The sequence below is a fragment of the Cupressus sempervirens genome, chromosome 6, assembly GCF_028749045.1.
Source record: "Cupressus sempervirens isolate cs-2001-9-10 chromosome 6, ASM2874904v1, whole genome shotgun sequence".
NCBI lineage: Eukaryota > Viridiplantae > Streptophyta > Pinopsida > Cupressales > Cupressaceae > Cupressus > Cupressus sempervirens.
Window position 1 is genome coordinate 407,350,962 of NC_143123.1, and position 24,615 is coordinate 407,375,576.

A 24,615-nucleotide genomic window follows, 5' to 3' on the forward strand; every position below is an offset into this window, starting at 1 on the left:
TGACTATATGGTTGCAATAGGCAAAGCCAATAATGATTCAAGGCTTTACACTTTCTCTTCCTTTGTGTCTAAATCTAATGCACAAGCCTTGTTAATACATTCAAATATAGAAAGCAAACTATGGCTTGAGAGATTCAGACATCTCAACTATAGGTATCTTCAACAGCTTAGCAGCAAGAATATGGTTCATGGTCTACCTCAAGTCTAGTTTTTAGATGGTGTTTATTTAGGTTGCATACTTGGGAAGTATCCAAAAAAAAAATTGACAAGGGGAAGTCTAGGAGAGCACAATGTGTTCTTGAATTGGTTCATAGTGATCTGGCAGGCCCGTTTCGAATGTCATCTTTTGGAAAGTCTCACTATGCACTCACCTTCATTGATGACTATTCTCTCTATACTTGGGTATTCTTCATTGCTCATAAGAGTGAAGTGTTTGAATGATTTCTCACCTTCAAGGCTCAAGTAGAAAAGTAGCCAAAGAAAGCCATCAAGGTTCTTTGAACAGATAATGGAAGGGAATATGTGAACTCAAGACTTATAGACTTTTGTGATCAAGAGGAAATTGACCTTCAGCATTTAGTACCATACACACCACAGAAAAATGGTGTTTTAGAAAGGAAGAATAGAACCCTCAAGGAGATGACCACTTGCATGCTACTACATAAGTCTCTTGATAAAGTCTTTTGGGCTGAAGCAATGAATTGTGCTAACTACATCCAGAACAGGAGTCCTCATAAAGCTTTGGATCATGTAACTCCTTTTGAAGCTTGGATTGATAGGAAACCTTCTATAAAACACTTTAGAGTCTTTAGTTGTCCATCATGGGCATGAATACCTCCACAAAAATGAAAGGCATTGGAACCTCAAAGTAAACCTTGCATCTTTGTTGGTTATGCGGACCCTCATAAAGCCTACAAGTTGATAGATCTAGAGACACATGATATTTTCTATGAGAGGAGTGTACACTTTGAAGAAAGTTGTCCCATCTTTACTTCATCAACTCCTCCTTCCTCCTTCATTGAAGAAAGTGACAATGATGATAGTGACTTGGAAGATGTTCATCCACAACCCAAACATAGGCATAAACTAGATGAGGTTGAGGATATCCCTTCTACATCTTCTTCCACAAGACCTAAATGGGCTCAATAGACATTGGATACGATAGGACCATTGGTAGGGAATCCTTCAAATACTAGGAGGACAATATCACAACACAACTCACTCCTTCATGCTTACATTGTAGTTGCTTCTGATCCACAATCATTCAAAGAAGATTCAAGTATTCCAAAATGGGATAGAGCAATGGAGGAAGAATGCAATTCTCTTATGAGAAATGACACATGGGACTTAATCTCTCTTCCTAAGACAAGAAAATTGGTTTGGTGTAAGTGGATCTATTGGACCAAGTATGCAATGGCTGGAAGTGTTGATAAGCACAAAGCTAAACTTGTTGCAAAAGGTTTCTCTCAAGTACCTGGCATTGACTACACTGAGACCTTTGCTCTAGTTGCAAAAATTAACACCATTCATTTGACACTAGCTATAGCAGCAGCTTAGAGATGGGTTTTTCATCAAATGGATATGAAAAGTGCATTCTTGAATGGTGATCTTTATGAGGAGATTTATATAGATCAGCCACAGGGATTCATTTAGGATTCTACTTTGGTTTGCAAGTTGAAAAAGTCCTTTTGTGGATTAAAACAAGCTCCCAGAGCTTGGTATACCAAGATGGGTTCTTTCCTTCTCTTAGTAGGGTTTACCAAATGTCATTCCAATCCAAATGTCTACATTCTTCTATGGGATGATTCTCCCTTGCTACTTCTACTTAATGTTGATGACATGATCATTACAAGAAGTACAACATCCATCATTGATAGTGTCAAGTCTACTTTGTAGGATAGATTGTCCATGACTGATTTGGATTTGCTTCATTATTTCCTTGGTATCAAGATACATTAGTCTTCATCAGGGATCACATTATCACAACCAAAGTATGTTCTTAATCTATTTGCTTGATTTTGCATGAGTAACTGCAAGGTTGCATCTACTCTATTTCTTTCAAGTGTTAAGTTAGAAGCAAAGTGTTTTACTCCACTTTTTGATGCTACTTTGTATAGAAAATTGGTTGGAAGTCTCATCTACTTGACACATACATGCCCTAAATATCATTTGCAGTTGGCATGGTTTCTCGCTTCATGCAAGAGCCACATGAACTTCACTAGAAGGTAGGCAAACACATCCTACACTATATCCAGGGTACACATACATATGGGATATGCTATGCAGCTGGTAATAGACTATAGTCAATGGATTATATTGATTCAAACTATGCAGGAGATATTAATTCTCACAAATGCACTTTAGGATACATGTTTCATCTTGGTTCTGGCCCAATTTGTTGGTAGAGTAAAAAGCAAAACACTATTTCTCTTTCATCAACTGAGGCTGAGCATTGAGGAGCTATGAATGCAACTATAGAAGCTATTTGGTTATAGTAGATTCTAAAAGAGTTTGGTTTTGACATACCTAGACCCATAGTCATACATTGTGATAGTTAGAGTTTCATTGAAATCTCAAAACATCCAGTGCAACATCAACGCACAAAACACATTGAGTTTCATATGCACTATATCAGAGAGTTGATTCATGAGTAGGTCACTACATTTCAGTATTGTCCTACAGAGCAAAAAATTGAAGACATCTTCAACAAGTGCTTCACTAAGGTCAAGTATCTTCATTTGCGAGATCTCTTGGGGGTGCGAGATTTTTCACCAAGGAGGGTCACATGACTCTTCTATTTTTCCCATGAGGTTTCCCCTCTTTCTCTATTTTTAGAGAGATTTCATTGCATTGCATCGCATTGTATGTAGAGCTTTGCATTTGTACATAGGTACCTAACATGGCCTAGTAGTCGAGACCCATCATGCATTTTGATTATAGCTTTTGTGAGCTTAAGTGCATTCCCCTAAGTTACACATAAGGGAGGGTGTTAGTGTAAATAATTAATTATTATTACACTTTACTTAACTTTACTTAGGCTAATGCATTATTATATTAGTTTTCATGTAGACACCTAGGACTATGTGTAGTCATATGAGTTCTCTTGTTGACAACACAGGAGTTTGCATATTCATCTGAGTTGTCATGTAGACAACATAGTTGTTTGCACTCTAATTAAGCACATGGTATCTACAACATCTTTTTATGAGATACACCTATATAATCTTATCCTCTCATCATCACACAAACTCCTGTGCTCAATGGAGGATAATTCACTCTTGGTGGACATGTGCTTAGTTTTGAGGCTTATCACTTTGCTAACTCCTAGTCATTCTAAAGGCCTTTATATATAGGCACTTCTAGTGCGTATTAATCAATTATTCATTTTCATATTGTTATTATGATCATACACTATTGGTCCATATTGTGCTAAGTGCTTGAGCTTCTTGATCTTGGTGTCATTTTTCCCAAGGCAAATTCTTACACTTCTTCATATAACGATAGAAGAGTTCACTATATTCTATAGCAATATAGTACTCAAAATCTCTTTTGACCATACCACAATCACTATAGAGTATTCTGACTCATGAAGTCTAATCATTATAACTATAGTGGTATATGAAACATCAAACAAAGAAAAAAAAATTCTATCGATTGAGGTTTCCAAAGTACCTGTGTGAAATAAATCTCATTAACAATTAGAGAAAATGCCAAATGATGGATTCCAATGCTCATTAGATGGTTCAATTAAGGTGGGGCATTGAATAAATATAAAAAGAAGTCAAGGCAAGGTTTGAAACTGTTATGTGTATAAATGTATCAGATTACATAATGAAAATATGGATGAAATTGTTATGCATTTTCAATATTATGACTCATTAACAATATCAAAATATGGATGAAACTAATAATGTGGTTTTGATAATAGTCATAATGACCAAAAATACTCATCAAGATACTAACCCTAACCTAACTACCCAATAACAATATCCAATTATGGATGAAACTATAATTTTTTTTTGATAAAACTGAAGCTACCCAAAAACATTCAACACATATCGTGTAAATTTATTGAATTACATAATGAAAATATGGATGAAATTGTTATGCATTTTTTAATATCTCCTCCTTTTCTATCACCAAAAATACTCATCATCGTGACTTATAGTGATACAACATCTTTATTGCTCATCATTGTAATAATTATATTTGTTTTATGTTTTTCGATGATGGCTATATGTTATAGTGATAAGCCTCCTTTATCACTCATTACTATATCTTTTTGCATTTTCTTCACATAGTGATAAAAGGGATTGCTATATCTCATAGAAATATACTTTCCTCATCGCTCATCGCTATATCAAGATTAGGCCTTCTCCATATAGCGATAGAAGAGTTTTTAATATTCTATAGAAATATAGTACCAAAAATCTCTTTTGACCATACTACAATCACTATAGTGTATCCTGTCTCATGAAGCCTAATTGTTGTAACTATAGTGGTATATGAAACATTGAACAAAGAAATAAAATTTCTATCAATTGAGGTTTTTGAGGCACTTGTGCAAAATAAATCTCATTAATGGTTAAACAAAATGTCAAACGATAGATTCCAATTCTTATTCAATGGTTCGAGTGAGGTGGAGCATCGAATAAATATACAGAGAAGTCAAGGCAAGGTTTCACAGCATCCATTGAATGTTTGGTGGAATTAGTGTAGCCAATTCTTATACGATTTCCAACCACAATGTCTAGATGAGTTACGCCATCCACCCCTAAAGATATAACAATAAATCCAAACTCAATGTTTTGTATGAACCCACCAATGTTTTTTTGAATGAGGGTTACAATGTTTGTGCCTTCGACACTTTAGTTAACATGACCTATACAATGCAGTGATGGTGCAAAACATAGTTACTCATGCATTCGTCAGTTCACTTAAAATTTAATGGTCAAGTGTCATAGTTAGATGATCATAACTCTATTGTTAAAGCATGGGACTCATGATTGGTTGATTGAAAGGATAAGTTGAAGAATAAAAATAACACTTCTATTCATGCAATCTTATGATGCGATAATCGTTTGAATTGGGGTATGTGCCTTCACACATGAATGATCAAATAATGTGGTGACAACTTACAAATGATACAGCTAAATCACTTCAAATAGTTAACTCTTTGGTGAAGTAACAATAATGGCTAATGTGATGAAGGTTTTGTAGTTATCAAATTTCATGTAACATTGTGCCCACAAATCCATATCGAATTAAGAAAAAATTTTAATAACAATTCATACAAAAAGGGTCCATGATGACAATTCTACCATCAATCCATTCCTTTGCATCAGTACTACTACCTAATTAATTAAAAACTATCAAATCACCTACAACCATCCCACCTACAACTAGTCAAAAGTGAGTTAGCATCTATGCTATGAAATATTTTCTATTACATGTCTTTGTCTTTTACTTCCTTTCCTATGGTATTGATCAATCTTAGGTGGCAACCTTCTATGAAAATAGTTGGTTCCTCCATAAAGAGAGCCTTGGAGTGCATCTGATCCCTTCCTAATAGTCTGCATACACCCAACATCTCCATTGGTATATCTATAATCATGTAATAACTTGGCCAAAAATGTTATAGAGCTCTTGAATAATCTGTTCAGAAAATATAGTAAATTATTTCTTACTTCTAAGAGTATTTTCAACTAGTTTCCAAATGGATCATCCTTGACACTTCCATGGAAAACTTAAGGGAATTGAAAAAAATTGCACTCTTTCTCTAATTTAAATTCAAGGAAAAAACACATAGCATGTTGTATAGCTCTACAATCACAGACATGCATATCATTGTCTAGATTTAGTGTGAAAGGAGCATTTGTCATCAACGCTAAGACTCTTGCCTAAAAACCCAACACCACATTATATCAGTAAAAATCATGTTAAGAAACAATATATATTCAATACCATCAAAACCTATCATAGTTGATAGTATAATATTGTATTTTTCATGGTATTCTTCATAGTGGACATTACTATTAAAATTTCAAAACAATTATTCAAAAAAAAATTCAATCACAATTTATACCAAAAAATTTGTAAATAAGTTCTAGAAAGATAAATAGCAAAAATATATTGACCTAATATTCCTCTAGAGATTCATACCTATACCATAGAGTTTCATCCCATCATTCTACACCTACAATGAATGAAATTGATTAATTAACGAAGGTGCGTTAGTTTGCACTTCACTTAGTTTCGTGAATTCTTTAATATTCTCTACTTAAAAAGGCTAACCATGTAAGGATGGAAGCTCATCTGGACTCACCTCCCCTCTCCCTAACATCAATCTAAATTCCATGTTAACATCTAATTAAATACTTCATTCATTCATCCATCCATTTATGAACTATAATATTCAATCAATACAATCACATAACATTCATTAATATGATATAAAATTCATTGATATACAATACTAATCAAGACTTCATTAACACGTGAAAATATTCGTTAACATGACATAAAAAATCAATTAATACACAACATTCATAGATAATTATTTTTAAAAAAAATCTTTCATTATCCAACAAAGTTTATCAAACAAGGTTTATCAAAGAGCATTTGTTTTTAAAATCATTTCTTCTTTTTGTTTTTCTTAGCTTTCTTAAGGTAAAGGTTGATAGGAGCATCAATATCTTACTCATTCTCCTCCTCATGTGGCACATGTAATGTCAAATTATGATGCCTCATCTTGTTTTCTAGAGTATGAGGCTACTACACTAAAGGGGGCTCTATTGCAATAAAAAGTAAATGGGTTAAATTGGTAGACTCTTTCTTTTTTTTACTATTACAAGTATTTCATTAACCAATAGAACATAACATGCATTTTTCTTCCCTAGCAATGCCACATTGTGTACAATAACATTTTGATCCATCACCACGTCAACATATTGAACACTTCAAACATGCTCCACTCATTCACCATGATGTTCAACATGCTCTAAAATATTCAAAAAAAGTTACATGTCAAATTTCAATTGAAGATGTTAAATTCTATTCATAATTGTGTAATTAATTTCCAATAGAAAATTAATACCTCTACTACTATGATGCACAGCATGGCCTTCATCACATATAGGTTCAATGATAGGATTTGAAGGTTGCAGTGAAATGTTATGTGCATTGTTATGTAGTAATTTATGTTGGAAACTAACACCAAAAAAGAAATTTCTCAACTATTCAATTTTATTTACTTTTCATTCGATCAATTTTCCTATGTCTCATTTGAGGCACCAGATTCTTCAGTATGGCTTTTAGATTCTTGGCATAGACTTGCAGCCACAACTTTATAGTCTTCCTTTAATGCAATTTTTTTATCTACATCTATGGGCTCTACATTGAATTTTGTGCCCTATATTTTTTGTTTAATATCATTAGTTTTGCATGTATGATTTGATTAAACAAGATTATTTGCAACATTATATAAAAATATATATATATATGAAATTATATTGTTGCTACTTACAAGTCGAGTGTGAAGATTCATATAGCCACCAAAGCCAAGTTTGTGTTGGCCAACCTTTTATAGTCTCGCTTCTGTAGCTTTTGATGTGTCATGCAGTCTGTAAAAGGTTTGAAACATGTTAGATTATATATTTACAAAGATCACTACTTAATGCATGATTACATTCTACTTAATACTATCATGACATACCTTCTTTTGCCCTTTTCTAGTTCAATTCCTTTACCATGTAGCCTTTTCTCTTTTGCATCTTCTATTATTTCATTCCACTCCATTAGTGGAATCATAGGAGGATGCTTGTACTTCGGGTTATCCTTTATACCCCTTCTATATTGGTCCCTCATAGTCTTTATGTGTTTGGACGCTCTTTTGAGAAGTAAGGCACTATCAAAAATGTTTTTTTTCCAAAGAGGTCCTCAAAAGATGTAATGAGCTGATTTTTAATTGAGGACCCTATCCATTCCACCTTCTTTAAATAAAATTGTCAGATCAATAACTATAATATAGTACCATAAATGGAAGAAAAACAAAATATTGTATCAATGATATGAAAGCACATACCTTTTACGTATGGTGGGTCCAAATAGCTTCAATGTCATTTCAAAAATATGATTATAGAAAACATCATTTCTTACAAAAACATCATGGGATTATCAGTCCAAAATGAGTTATGTATAAGCAAACTACAATTATAGCATAAATAATAACAATTTTAAAGCACCTAGAAGCTTTGGTAATTTTAACGAAAACATATTTTTCTTGTTCAGCAACAATGTCCCTGCAAATGAACCAATACTAGTCACACAGGTTGATCCAAGAAATGGTTCAGCTTCACTAGTAGTGGTCTCTATTGTTCTATCAATTGTAGGTGTATCTACTAGTGCACAAAATAGGTCCATGAGTATAAAATTCATCCAACAAAAAAATACATTATTAGCACATAACAAAATATAGCAAAATAAGGTTTTACCGATTGTAATTAGTATAGTTGAACATATATGCAAGCTCCTTGTTACCGACAAAGCAGTCAACAATATCGAAGTGGTGACCAAAGGACGCATCTGCACTTCATCATGAGTTGAAGAATACATTGTTAGCAAAGACATTTGCAATGGATAAAGATCAAATGGGATACTAGCTAGAAGCATTTGAAAGGTTAAATGAATGGCTAAAGGTTTAAGGATTATTTACATGAAGGTTGTGCGCTACAACCCTCACTATATTGACTAGTGATCTCACAGGTGGGAAAAATCCTGTAAGAAGGACACATAATATTTTATATCATGATCCATAAGATACTATAAAATATAAACATCTATTGAACTTTTATTATTGCTTAAGAGTAATTATTGCTTACCTTCAAAGAATTGACTTTAAGTATCAATTCTTATTTCAGTGCATTTGTCTCCTCAGTTATGTTTTGGTCGAGGACAAGGTTAATAATTTCATCACTATATTTTTTTCAAAGTTTAGGGGCCATGAAGACGAGGTCAGCACTATACACGATGTCATCTACAAATGACACATGAGTTTCAAATCATATTTGATATGCTGCCATTTTCTCTTTCCCCTATCAACAAGTATTAGGTTGTGACATCAATATTAGAAAAAAAATCATCAAAATAACTCCAAAGCTATAAAGAAAAGAACATAATAATATGACATTTGTTTCTATATAATTTGTACAATTACCCTAATTAAGGTTTACCTTTGTTGAAGGTGTGTGCGGAACATCCCCGCCCGTACCTTGTGAAAAAGATTAGTTAATCTTAGCAATCAATAGTGAAATGAAATTAATAGACCTACCAAAAAAATTATTAATAAAATAGTAGACTGTATATTGGAGTCAATATTAATTAGAGGCAATTGTTTTAAATGTTAGACTTACTAGTCCCATGATAGGGAATTTTTTTGTATCTATTTCATTCAAATTGTAATCTATCAAAAGCTCTTCCTCTACACTTATTGATTTTATCACACATACAAAAACATGATTTCCCTCGCATGCCTCAAATATACAATTTGGCCACTTATCAGTTGACAGAGGTTGAGAATTATTTATAAATCATATAATATTCCATGTTGCTTTTGGCCTTCCATCAATATACATGGAAAACCTTTTACTTTGATCATTTTCTTTGCATTGTATATAATTTTGTGACAATGCATACCTACACATACTTTTTTTTTATTGCACAATCCATATCTAATTATTGTAATTATAACAAAGTCTTACATACTCCATCAATTCAACAACTTTATTGTTAGTGGCTTTTATGTCATCCATGGAAAATAGGCCTAAACCATAAAATGAAGATGGAGCTATGCAATATATCCTTTTGTTAACAGAAAAATTAGTTTTAACTAGAGGTAGTTCCTTGGGTACCCATTATTTCTGAAGATGTGTGTACCTTAAAGGAACCTTCCTATTGCCTTCTCTCTCATTATCATAAGAACATGAACCCCCGTTAGCAAGAAAAAATTGCATTCGTTTATTGAATTTTCTTCTAATCTTTTGACCTCTAGTTGATCTCCCTATTTTAGACCTACTAGATGTCTCACTTTTTTCTTCTATTCCTGCATTTTCCTCACTTGAGGAAGATAGATCAAAAAAATACCTATTTGGCGATACCTACAATCCATAAAATGAGAGACATGCTAGGACTAAAGTTGATGTTGATGGTAAAGTGAAGATATGAAAATAAAAAATTCTATTGATAGGGTCTATTGACTTATACCTATTGATCCATGAGACTGTGTAAGATCCTAGTCAAAGGCATTAAATAGACCGCATATGTAAATCATTTATCTTAAGTTGGTCAAAAATTACATGATATATATGCTATAAATTACGTAGAAGACAAAATTTGCATGATGCATTCATCAAAATGATTGTATATTTTTTATTTCTTTACCTCTACTTTATGTGTGGTAGTTATGCAATATCATTGTATATACTCCATGACATTAGAGTTTAACACATAATGACTTAATTATAAAAACATACAATTCAAACAAATTTCTATAAATAAATCATGACCCCATCATACTTGACATTGATCATGCGTCAACATACATTTCATTGATCATGTCATTAATAATCATCTTCATCCATGTCATCATCATCATTACCATCATCATACTTGTTACTTTGATCATCTTCATCACCACCACCATCTTCATCACCATCATCATCTTTATCACGATTATCATGACCGTCATCATAATGACCATCATTGTCTTGATCATCATCATCTTCATCAGCATGATCATCATCATCATCATCATCGTTGTCAACATCACCATAATTGTCATCTTCTTATTTTTCTTCATTATTGTGTAACAGTCGTTCATGATCATCATTTACTTCATCTTCTGATTCTTCAGTATCTTTTTCTTCCATCATATTATACTTTATTGGCCTTCCTCTTGGATTGTGTCTAACAAAAATGACCAACCTAGTTTATGTGGAACACCAAAATAAGACACTTGCTCATATTGGCTTGGAAGAGCATAGCCCGCTCATCTCCAACTAGCTCAAATGACCTTTTATTAATCATTGTAAATCCACTATCATGTTCAATAATAGTCCTATCAAGATCATTTTGATTCAGCCATAGCTTGTACTATTCGACGATAAATAGAAATAATTTTAATGAATTAAAATTGCACTCAAGTATATCATCCAAAATGCTAGAATATTGATTTTCAAATTGTTGAGGATGTATGTCATTTCTAGAAAAAAATATTGGTGACCTCAAATACTGCACTTATCCTAGAATCACAAGTTTTCTTCTTTTTATCTAACTTTTTTATACAAAATTTATGGCCATGGTAGTACATAGCTTTGTGATGATTGATCTGTAATTATTCAAACATTTCAAGATTGTTTGTATTGATCTGTGAGTTGATATTAAACTTATGAATCATGATTAGTAATCTTGTACATATCTTTCTATCTATTAAGTCGTATGATAGATCAAGTACCATTGGCATAACAATGGTATCTAGATTATAATGAGCTTATTTAACCAATGATGCAACATCGTACCATGTTAATGAGTGACCATTTTCTTGAGACTGTTAAATCCATACTATCATCCAATCAAGATTGTTTACAATATACAAATGTAGTGCATCTCACTCACAACCAACTATAAATAAAATTACTAGACTAGTTAAAAATAACTTATATTGATGATGGATAAGAATTTATTAACTACAATAACATCTTATAATTACCTTTCACTTTTTTTAATCTACCTTTCCACATCAAGTACTCCCCTTTGAATATGTTAATGGAGTTGGAATCCCAAATGTGATCTACATGGATCTTTGATGCAAACTTGAGAAGATATTCACTAATGTAAATGATGGTCTAGTATACCATATATCCCTCTACCATAAAACCCTCAGAATGTTCTCTTTGTCAAACTAAGCCCTTCACAAATTTCTAAGTGTCTCTCAACCATCCATATTGACCTAGTTTGCATAGGTCCACACAATTCAATCTCCTCAACTTGATGTACGAGGTAGTGTTCTTGAGCATTGAAAAATGTTGAAGATAGACACTTTTGCATTTCACACATAAGCTATAGAATTTTTCTCCTCTTATAGTTTATATCTTTTTAATCAATCTCTTTAGATGATAACCACTTAAAAGAGTTTCAACATTCAAGAATATATAAATGATATTTTAGATAAAAATATACAATAAATTACATAAAAACTAAAGAAAATCATAAATATAATATTTGTACAAAAAATCTAAGAAATAACACTTCTAACCTCGTGTATTTTCTAAGATCATATATAACTTGTTTAATATTGTTGTCAAACTGGTGTGGGAGAGATAGAGGTAGGACATACTGCAATCATTATAAAATTATCTTTTTAATATATTATGAAATAATATAATAGGTAGTACATGCAATTTTACAAATATATTGTAAATAGAGAACATGGCTTACCTTGATGAAGGTATGTCAATCATGTTTTTTCAACCTTGACCCAAAATCACCTTTTTTTGATACAAGACTGCTTATATTTATAGCAAATCCTGTGAAAAAATTTGTTTTTTTAATGACTTATTTTAATGCATCACTTTGTTGCTCCATTAATAACCAAAGAAGGAAAATCATATCTATGCAGTCTCCATTGCTATTTGATTCAATAAAAAAATTTAGTGCATGATTGGATTCATGAATGTTATTACAAATTTTGGCAATTTTTTCTCTGTGACGCATTCCATCCAATATTTTTCATAGTGTTTATGTTTCATTCTTTCTAATATGCATAGCATAAAAAATGCACGATGGGAAAATCTTTGTAGTACGATAACCTACTAAATTGAGTAGGATAACTTTGTATTCCTCTAGGAAGTTGGTCATTGATGCATTGACGACCTTCACAAGCATCAATTACATTATTACTAAATAAAGACAATATCAAAATATAAATTTCAAACTTCGGAGCACAAACTAAATATTATCTTGGTGATTTACTCTACCATATTCCAACTTTCATACATGAGGTGTCATTCTTTGTGGCCTTGATATTGTCTCTTATTTCTCATTAAAAATATGTTTTTCAATAATTCAATACTTATGATTATTGTGGAGAAAGTGTCTAAACTCATTGAACACCTACTTTCCTAAACTTCTTAAATGACAAGATTTTAACTTCGGACCACAAACTAGACATGTAAATTTTCCCTTTGTCTGAAGACCTAAAAGATCATGTACAATTATCATGTTCAAATTAAACATACAAAAATAATGTGTAAGCACTATAACATATCAAAAATATGTGACCTTAACAATATAACATACCACAAAAATGAGTTAGCCCAAGGGCATCATGTATTGTTCATACAAGTATTGCATGGAATTGAAATTGTCTTTTTCCTATTGGTCTAGAGATGTCATACATAGTGACCTCATTTCATAACTTCAACAACTCGTCAATAAGGGGCTCAATATACACATTCATAGCTTTAACTTGGTACTTGCCTAGTAATTAAATGAACAGAAACATTACATAATTATTATGACCATTTTGATGCATTGTTTATAAATTAATTTAGATAATTATTAAATAAATAAATAAAAATACTTGGTACAATCATTGACAACATTATGTGCTCCCTCTTTATGGACATCCAAGGAGGAATGTTATTGTTAATAACAAAAATAGGCCACATTGAGTAAATAGATCTCATATCTCCAAATGGATTGACACCATCCATTGCTAATGAAAGGTTGAGTTTACGAGGTTCTTCTTTAAAGTGTGACCATAATTTTTCTATGTTTTTAAATGCAAAACCATCTGCAGGCATTCATATTATGTCATTTTGACTTTTATTACATGCATGATAATCCATAAATTGTGCCAAGGTAGTGTACTGGAATAATCGTTCAAGACGTGGAATAATGGGAATGTATCAAAGAACCTTGTGAGGCATTTTTTTTGTTATTTGATCTGACTAATATCTACTAATATGACAATCAGGGCATTCTATTGCAAATTCATGTTGTTTATGATACAGAATGTGATAATTTGGACATGGATGTATTGTCTGATACATCATTCCAATTTGATTCATAATGGTAGATAATTATCGATACAAATGAAGCAGAATGTTTGATGGTGGTAAAAAAAAACTCACCTATCAACCTACAACAACAAATATGAAGTGTTAATATAATGACTAGTAATGGTATGCTAATATTCAAGATGACAAAAATGGCATACCTTAGCATATGTGACATTTCTACATTGGATAAACGATTCATAACCTTCAAGTTCACCAACAACACTATAGTAGAGAGAAGATTTGTTTGGGGGACTTGGTATAGGGGCTCGTATGCCTTCTCAAGTATAGGTATATCAAGATCATCTTCATCATCATTATCAAATGCGCTAGCACCATCATCCTTATCATCTTCATTAGTTGCACCAATACCATCTTCTTCAATCATGTCCTCTGGAACATTATCATCTTCTTCCATTGGAGCATTATCCTCACCTTGGATATTCACACCTCTGTGTTCCTCTAGTTGGAAATCCACATTCACTGATCGACAAAAATATGGCCCCCTTCAACATGACCATGTTTCCTAGAATGACTCTAGGTTATTGTGATTAGAATTCTTTGAGTCTTTAAGCTCTTACACTTTTTGCAAGGATAATTATATTTATCAATTTTTCTTTGGAACTAAGACCATAATCTAACAATTGTCTCATTACTTTGTTCTGGGTTCATATTGCCAAGCATGGTCTTTCTTCACAGGAAAATATATCTGCAAAATTATTGGACATGTTGTACTTAATGTTTATATCTGCACATATAGTTTTGAAAAAAAAATTTGGTGTAATTAATGTGTATATCTACAAAAATATTGGACATGTTGTACTTAATGTTTATATCTACATATATAGTTTTGAAAGAAAAATTTTTATATCTAGATTTTATGAGAAAATTGGCTCTATAGTATTTTTTAGTTATATTTACTTCTAGGATGACATAGTGATGAAAGCTAACCAATTAATGGTAATTTTAAAATATTAAATTTCATTATTTGTGGTTAAATTTTTTTGTTAAGGAAATTGGCAAGGAAGCAAGGACAAAAGTACACTTATAGTTTTGAATTTCAATTGTGAGTTGTTGAACTGAATAAGTACCAAAAAAGACAGAATGATAATATGCAAAAACTAGAAGGTCTTAGATCCAAATGTTAGAAGAAGCCAAAGATTTCATTACAAGTATCACCTCCCAAAATCCAATCACATAAACAAAAAGAAAGAATTTGTAGAAATGCAAGATGGGGAAGCAGAAGAGTTGGACAAGGTTCCAATAAACTCAAAATTGTTAAATCTTCCAAAAAAAATGGAAATTTTATATGTTGGATGTACAGAAAGTCAAAGTGGGGCAGCATATACTTGTAGACATGGGAGGTGTGGACCCAAATGAAGAAGGGAAAAACTATTATATGTTGAAGGCAATATGCAAAGGGATAAAAGAAAACTTGGCAAAAATATTTGTGATGTGAAACAGTGTAATAGATGTTATAGTTAGAAAAGAAACAAGGATAAAATGTGGTACAAACCATATCTAAGACACATGTGGGAACCAAACTGGTGTATTGGCATTTCTTGTAAACTTAGATGAAGAACAATAGAATCCCTTGATAACTAAGGGTAAAAGTTGCCATGAGAATAAATGTAATCTAAGAAGAAATATCATGAGAGATTTTAATGACCCCCATTGGTTTGATTCTAGGATGACGATTATGAGGAGGATGAATATAAATAATCTTAAGATGCCAAATCAAAGAAATTCTATGACCTTGAATTTTCTTGTGTGCTAAGTGAAAGTAGTGGGTGAACCTAGCTACAGGACAACTCTTGGAAGATGTGACCAATTTTAAAAGTAGATAAGGAGGATGAACAAATAACTAAACGGGAAGAAAATCCCCATGGGAGCATCTTAAGAGAAAAAGATGCCATCTAACAAATTAATTCTTAAGAAGTATTGAGCTTTGTCTATTTTCTTATAGAGAGCAAGTAGATTATTTAATTGGGCAATTAGATAAAGTGGGTTATACATATTCATCTAATGAAGTACGTATAATGATTGCAAACCTTAACACTATGCAAAATGAACTCCAGATGTCTTATGAACTTTATGATTTTTGAGATTCTCAATTGAAAACATTACATCACATAAAAGAGAAATTGAGGTTTGTTGAATGCTGGAGTTTTTTGTCGAAAGAGGAGATATTTAGGGTTTATATACATGCATGTAATACCAAAATTATAATGGATCTTTGGACAAATTGTTTTGGAGTCCAGATGTTTGAGGTAGAACTTGAGATGATGATTACATTAAATAATAGTTTCAAGAATCAATTTGATGTATTGATAAGCATTTTAAAATATTTTGCCTTCATAACTATTTATCCATCATGTTAATGATGTGGGTAAATGTCCAATATGCACTAATGATTTTGTATTGGGAGAGGAGGTGGTTGAGATGCCTTGTCATCAAAACCATATATTCCATTCTCACTGTATTAAACCATGGCTGCTCCGGCAATCCACTTGTCTGACCTAGTGTAAATGAAACATTGTATATTGTATCCCCATATAATTTATCACCTATTGTAAATGAAACATTGTAAATTGCAAATGAAACAGTGTAAATGGTATCCACATATAATTTCTTTCTTATCTAGATCCCACTAAAACCATATGGCCTTCTACATCCATTTTTGTTTATCCTATCTTGATTCCATGCATATTTGTAATACTGTATCTCCAAGTAGGATCTTTTTTCCAAATTTAGATCCATCTTGGGAAGAGAAGGATAATTGGGGAGGAAAAGGGAAACTTAGGGTTGCTCTTTCCCTAAAATTTTCCCCTATCCTCAATGTTTGGTATCAAATCTAAATTGGGTAATATTTATTTGGTTTTAGTAGGGATTATAGGCCTATTTTAGTCTCATTTGAGACTTGCATCCCAAAATGGCTGGGAAAAGTATATAAACAAGGGTGCCTGCATCATTTTGGTAAGTGTCCAATTCACTTCAAGGTAATGAATTTTAATCTAAGATCTCTTAACTATATTTTTACATCAATATTTGTGATCAAATAAAAAGAACATCACATCTTCAAGGTATAAGACATTATTTCTCAAATACAACCTCTATTACATATCAACATAACCTTTTACGTATTTTTCTATGCATAGGAATAGGCAATAGATGTGCAAGAAGATATACAAATACATGTAGAAAACAACTACATTTTACAAATGATTTCATCAATTGTAAACAAAAAGAAATTGACTACCATCAAATCAAAATCCAGAAAATTAATATATATAAATTATAGAGTTAAAAATTTGGCAAGTACTTTTAAAGAAACATAAAATTTATAGAAAATCATTAAATAAAATTAATGTCAATTGGTAGAGAAGAGTTCATTTATTATCAAGTTAATACGAATAATCTAAAAAATGTCACAATAATACTTAGCCTACCAATTGAATTTCTTCTATTAAAAATGGACTTGTTGCCGTAACTTTACCTGAAAGTCATCTATCTCCTTTTCAATCAAACTACATCTCGGAAGTGTTTTGATTTATCAATTTTCAAACTCTTTAGCCTTGGATCGCATGATCCTCCCACTTCTACAAAGATGTTTGAAAGAAGAAGATTGGTCACATAATTCTTAAGATCCAAATTAAAAAATAATGTTGATGAAACATTTGTGAGCCTATTTTCATATGTAATTCACACGTGGCAAGAAAGAAAATGCACAGACCCACCCTAGGTTTTAACTCACATCTTAGCAATAAAAATTTATGGATTTCCTCGAGATAGCTAGCATGAGCAATGAGTTTAAGCCCACAAATAAAGATCAAGTATAGATGTAATGTAGTGATCGGTCTATGTATTATCGTCAATATCATAAATTCTATCAGCAATCGGCTAAGCCTTCTTGATTTTTTTGTATGACACAATATCATCATGACGATAGCTTTTGTTTTTGGTTTATATTCCATCCACACATCTTTTTCTTTTTCTATCATGCATATTCAACGATCGCTTTAGAATTGGGAATTGGGGAATAGAAAAATAAATTGAAGTAAACAATGAACTCAGAGTGTTGGGTTTCATTAAGAAAAATCTTCTTAGTTAAGATCATGGAATGGGTTTTTGGGGTTGTAGCTCTAGCTTCAGCTAGTTTAGGATTACTTCTCTTAAAGGTTGCAAGGGATATATGGTGGATGCCACTACAATCTAAAAAGTACTTTGAAGCCCAAGGGATTGGAGGTCCTTTCTATAAGCTACTCTATGGAAATTCCCCTAATATTGTTAGAATGGCTGCAGAGGAGAGTTCTAAGCCACCACTGTTAGGACATTATATAACTCCTTGAGTTATTCATGTGTATTGTTAATGGGGGAAAATTCACGGTTGATATATTCTATACTTAAATTTAAATTTTTTGGAATCATTTATGCATGTTTTATTGATGTTTAGATTATACTAAGTGACCCATCGTGAACATGATATTAACATATGTTTAATGAGGGACAAGTTATGTTAGAAAATAGGGCAAGTCTTTCACATTCCTTTATTGTTGCATTTTCCAATTTGTACATCTTTTTAGATGAGTGGATTTGAGTTTAGTTCTCAATAAAGAACTCTTCAATGAAATGAGGAATTCAATTTTTTTGTCTAGATGATCATTTTCTACAAAGATAGGATTCCTTAAACAATGCAGTTGTTCCAACAACATTCAATACTATCAAAACAATTGAGAAGCTGAGATGATGATGTTAATGCTAAAAATGATCTACCTATCACTTGCAGGTCATTGTTGATGTTCCTGATATAAATGGTCGCAAAGTCATTCTTAAGGTTCATGGAAGCAACAAGTTGGGAAAAGATGTATCACATGATGTTGTTTCCATGAGAACACTTGAGTTTAGTAGTGTTGATCTTGCAAACTTCTTGAATGAAGAAGCAATTCTTGCTGTAAGATGAGGCAAACAATACATATCAAGTAAGGAAATAGATGATGCAATAGACAAGATTGTGGTTGGTATGGAGGGCACAACAATGGTTGATGAAAAGAGTAAGAGTTTGGTGGCTTACCATGAAGTTGGACATGCAATTTGTGCACAAGTACACGAAACTAAACATCTATTGGTACTTAAGTATGCTTTTATGTAGACTCTTCACATATGTATGGACCACAAGTTGGAAGTCTAATTTGCAATAATATATGATACCAATGTGTTTTTTAGAGGTAAGTAAATCTTTTTTTGGTAGCTGTTACAAGCTCAGCACAATAACCCTTGTACATGATCTAGTTCAAAAAGTTACTCTTGTACCTCGAGGACAAGCACGTGGTCTTACATGGTTTTTTCTTGGAGATGACCTAAGTCTTATTACCAAGCAGCAAGCCTTTGCTCAAAGTGTGGGGGCTTTTGGTGACAGAACTATAGAAGAAGTCATATTTGGTGAACCTGAGGTTACATCAGGTGCATCCAATGACTTGCAGCAAGCAACACAAATGGAAAATTAGGTATTTTTCTCTAAGTGGAGATTGTAAAGCATTCCAAAATGTACATAAAATCTGGAGCTGAAATCTATTAATCATTAAATCTACAACTAGTTTTTTTTTTAAATATGAAGTTATAACTATCTATCTATCTATCTATCTATTATGAAATTATATATATCTATCTATATGTATGTATGCATATATGCAACTTTTGACAATTTCATTTCTCATTGCATTGTCATTAGGATTTTGTTTTTCATTTTTCATTCCTAGTAACATAGGCCAACTGTAATTTTAGCCTTGCTATTTGAAAAATTCTATAAGTGAGGTGTCAAATGGGAAAATTAGTATGTTTTTATGTAACTTGCATATGGTTATGAGGTTTGGAATGTCTGAAATTGGTCCATGGGCTCTATTGGACCCTATAGTCCAAGGTGGTGATTTTTTTTTACACATGATGGTAAGGAATTCCATGTCAGAGAAGCTGGCAGAAGACACTAATAGAGCAGTGAGAGGCATTTCAGATAATGCATATGAAGTGGCTAAGAGTCACATCAGGAGTAACTAGATAGCAATGGATAATATTGTGGAGATCTTATTAGAAAAAGAGACACTTTCAGGGGATGAGTTTAGGGCCATCCTATCTGAGTTTACAAAGATCTCAGTATGTAGAAAGGATGTACAGGTTGCTTTTCAACTAGTATCAGCTTGATGGATATCGCTAAGAAGATTCTAAGAATATAGTGTAAACTTATACAGTGAAATGGGATGCAAGAACCCTTGCATTTTCTTGATATGTAGAGAGATTTTGTATCTCTTGTTAGACATGTGTGCCATTGTGTACAATATACATAGAGTTTGTTATAATAAAAACATATATGTGATTTGTAGAGAGTTGTGGCTCTATAATAAGTAATGAAGTACAAATATAATCCATGAAACACTCTAGCATTCCATTTAGCTTATTTTGGTTAGCTAATTTTCTTACCAAAGTAGGGGCCTTTCCCAACTCACAACACAATTTAGATTTCTTACAGGCATGAGATTGGGAAAACTTAGGATTAAAGTTGTATTTCCTTGAGTTTTATGTAGTATCATTGAATCTTTAAGCCATTTTTTATCTATTATCCTATTTTTTGTTGGTTATAGCTATTGATTATATAGAATGATGGGTTGATCATCTTCCTACTTTTCTTCCCTATGGGTCATTGCATGTTCACTTTTTGTTTTTTGTTTGAAAAATTTAGTTGGAAATAAATAATTGATTCTTTAAAAAGACTCCCTCTTCTCTATCTAAGAGGTCCCCTTCATAATCAAAAAAATTCCATCTCAGATCTAACTCTCATATAAATATATGAGAATTTGGATCATTTAAATAACATTTCTTCATAGGATAATGAGAATAGGAAAAATTATAATCACTTTCTATTCTTTAAATTTTAAGTTGCATACCTCTTATAGATTTTTTCTTCCTCTAAACAACTCTTTTGTTGGGCAATCAACTAGCTACTCCTAAACTTATGAATGCCAAGTGGAAGAACTCCCAAGCCAAGCCTATCATTCAATAGGAGATTCATTATTTTGGCTTGTCATAGGGGGATTATCTGTTACTAATGGGGAGAGATCTTTGCTTCATTAGGGGTTTATGCTCCTCAATGGAGATCCCAATAAGAATAGCTTGCTTGTGGAACCCTTTGTTTGGTATCTACTAGAAGCATGAATCATATCCAATTGACCACATACCTCCCATGAGATATGCCCAACCTCCTCAGCTCCAATAGCAACACAGAGATGAAATAACAAACAATCAAAATTTTGGCTATTATCTTATTTGAACCTGAGTTGCTCAAAATTTTGACCGAATTTGGAAACCCTAAGTTGGTTGAAATTTCAACCAACTTGGGCATAAAAACAAAAACAAATATTGACCAAGTCTCTTCATATGTTGGTCAAAAATTTAGGTCAAAATTTGACATATAATGTACTAGTGCTTGAATCCATATTGGCAACATCTTGCTTGCACTTGAACCATCCAGTTTGTCGCCACCTTTTTCCTTTTATCTTTCACCCTTTCATAGAGCTCCATGTGTTAGGATTTCATATTTAAGCTCATGAGAATCACAACATAGTGATTAATGCTGAATTTAATTCAAGATGATAACCTCCTAATGAATTAACTTTATTGCCTAATAATCAAGGTGCCTCTAATGTTTATGCTCTGAATCTAATGCAATATTTTGAATAACATACTACATGAACCCACTCTATTATACAATTATAGAATCTATGCCCTAAGAGATTTAATAAAAATGTAATGAAAACAAAAGGATAGCAAGAATATAGATTTTCACAATGCCTTTGCCCCTTATTTCATCTAAATTGACATTTTCAACAATTAACCCAAATTAAACTATCACAATTAGCTTTTGAAGTAAAATGAAAATTTGAATCTTTACACTAAATTTGGACTTAATTGGTTTTTGAAGTCTGATTTTCAAATCTAGGTTGATTGTTACTTCGAATGCAAAGGAAAAGTTTTGAACAACTTTCTGATTTTGATAGATTTGCAAAGTGCTTTCTATTGATATTTCTAATTTTTACTAAGTTTTACATTAGAGATGTCTTTCATTTGATACTCATTGATGTACAAAAGAAATTTATTTAGCCTGGTATGATGATTTGTTGTCATAGAACTGGCTTCACACTCCAAAATGGTAATTCCCAACCTCCTGAGTGCATAAAAAGGATGGTGTAGCATATTCTATCTTTGGTCTACCATTTTTCAAATAATCTTTTGTTGGTAAATAGAAAGTTCACTTTAATTAACTCTTTGAATTTCCAAAACTTCTAAACAATAATTGATTACAACAATTGGGAAATCATAGTTAAGCGATTGATTTCCCTCTGAATTTTATAGGTAAAGCTCCCTTATGGTTATGATTTTCAAAGAATCTGTTTGTTCTTAATCCTTAAAAGGGGGTTTTTTCTTGACTAGAGAACTAGAAGAGGAAAACTAAGTTAGGCCTAAATAGGAACTAACTCAGGCAAAGATTTAGGTATTGATACTAATCAAATCCATGAACTCATACATCTTATGAACCCATAGAATTTGATGATACGGTAATGAAATCCATCAATGAATTAACTAGTTAACATAATGCTTCTAACTCTAGCAATCTAAGAGACTAACTTAAATAAAAATGCAAGATAGGATCTCTTAACCTTGGATAATACTATCATTATCCTCATTTTATTGTATTGAACAAGGGAACGAAGCTCTGTTTATTCCTTAACTCAATTCAACTAAAAGAGACATCTTCAACCAAGCTAGAACAATGGAATAGTAAATAGTTGATATAAAACATATTCAACTTGTCTCTGAAACATGAAGTATCTCACACCAAAAATTTGTTGATTTTTCATTAATCTTTTAATTAGGTACATATAGGATTCTGAGATGATCGTTGCAAAAAGGAATTCAATCGGCTCATCTCCTAAAAAATGACAAATGGCAAGGATCTATTTATCAATTACAATTGCTCATCAAAATATGAAAGGGCGGGAGAGACGTCACTCCGCCTTCTTCCCTTTTTTCAACGTCACCTTATAGGCCTTGGCGGCGATGATGATTGGAATAAGATCTTCATGTCAATGAGCATGAACATTAATGTACCTCATTAGCCACTTGGACTATTCTTGGACCAAGTCTTTGATAGAATTTAGTTGTTCTTATGATTCCTCTGTTCCCACATGTATACATCCATTGAGTTGTTGGAGATCTAACACTCTATCCTGATGATTGGTAGATTTCTCTATTAGATTATCTAGATAACTAGAGAAAACTCTTGCATGATAGTAACTCCTATTATCCCCTTCCCTTGTCCATTGGTTTGGGATTTAGTGTGTAGGCCTTTTAATCCTTAATCTTCCACTAAAATCATTCCAACCTTGAATTGCATACTCTATTGCCATTCAAATAAGGGCTCATCTCCCTTTGGTAAAATCTTTGCCTCCACTACTTCCTTAGCTTTCATTTGGATGGCCATCTTCAATAATGAGATGCACTCCTCACTCTTGGCCTTTTATGTTGACAAGGTAGCCTGGTTAGCAGAGATATTATATTTTTCTATTTCAAGCCTCAACACTACATTTCTGAGTAGTTCTACGATTGCAAGTCCTTCAAACTTGAGTTTTACACTCCTATCCCTACCAATTTTCTCAAAGTACATGTCTTCTTGGAGTTGGGAGATGATAGCTTGGATGTCTATGGTTGTAGGGTCGATGGTGGTTGACACTCCCAAAATACTTGCCAGCGAAATAATTAGTTTCTTGATGAAGCAATTAAGCTCGTGAATCTCTGCCTTCATTTTGACTTTACCCAATTTGAAACCTTTGAGTTGTCCTTTTATCACTTCATTTTATGATTTCCACAAGCATACTTTGGTGTCATGTCTAACTTCTCTGAGGTCTACAAACTACAATGTAAAGTCCTCTATAGTCAGGTCTTCAATTCTTCCTTCCTTGGTGGGCTTAGCAATCTCCATTGTTAAGTGTCCTGTATCAGGGTCTTGGCCAAGAATTGACAAAGGGTTCTACTTCTTGACTTTACTCAATGCTGACCCAGAATGGATAACTAGAGATAAAGTCTCTTTGTTTGGGACTCCCTCTTCTTTCACTTTCCTCTTTCTGTCTAAGGTATCTTCCAGCCATGATTTTGTGCCAGTTACCTTAGATATTGTTCCTAATGTGTCCACACTGAACATTTGCCTCTTAATAGGAGTTAATTTCTTTGAATCTAAAGAGAAAGGATACTTTGGAGCTGAAGAAATGAGTTTTGTAACTTCAGGCATTTTCCTTGCTTCAGATGCTTTCTTTACTTCAGATGTTTTCTCTGCTCGAGAAGCTTCTTTTTCTGCTTCATCTAACTCTGTAGATTCACTTTCACTACTCCCTCCATATCATAGATCAACCACTTGTATTTGGAGGCTACTTGGAAGGAGTATTGTGGCCGTTATGGA

The 24,615-nt window shown here is 32.6% G+C and overlaps 1 pseudogene; it reads left to right on the forward strand.

Moving 5' to 3' along the window:
* Positions 1 to 18,903: 18,903 nt before the first annotated feature.
* Positions 18,904 to 20,309, forward strand: LOC149552791 (ATP-dependent zinc metalloprotease FTSH 2, chloroplastic-like; annotated as a pseudogene).
* The last annotated feature ends 4,306 nt before the right edge of the window (positions 20,310 to 24,615 follow it).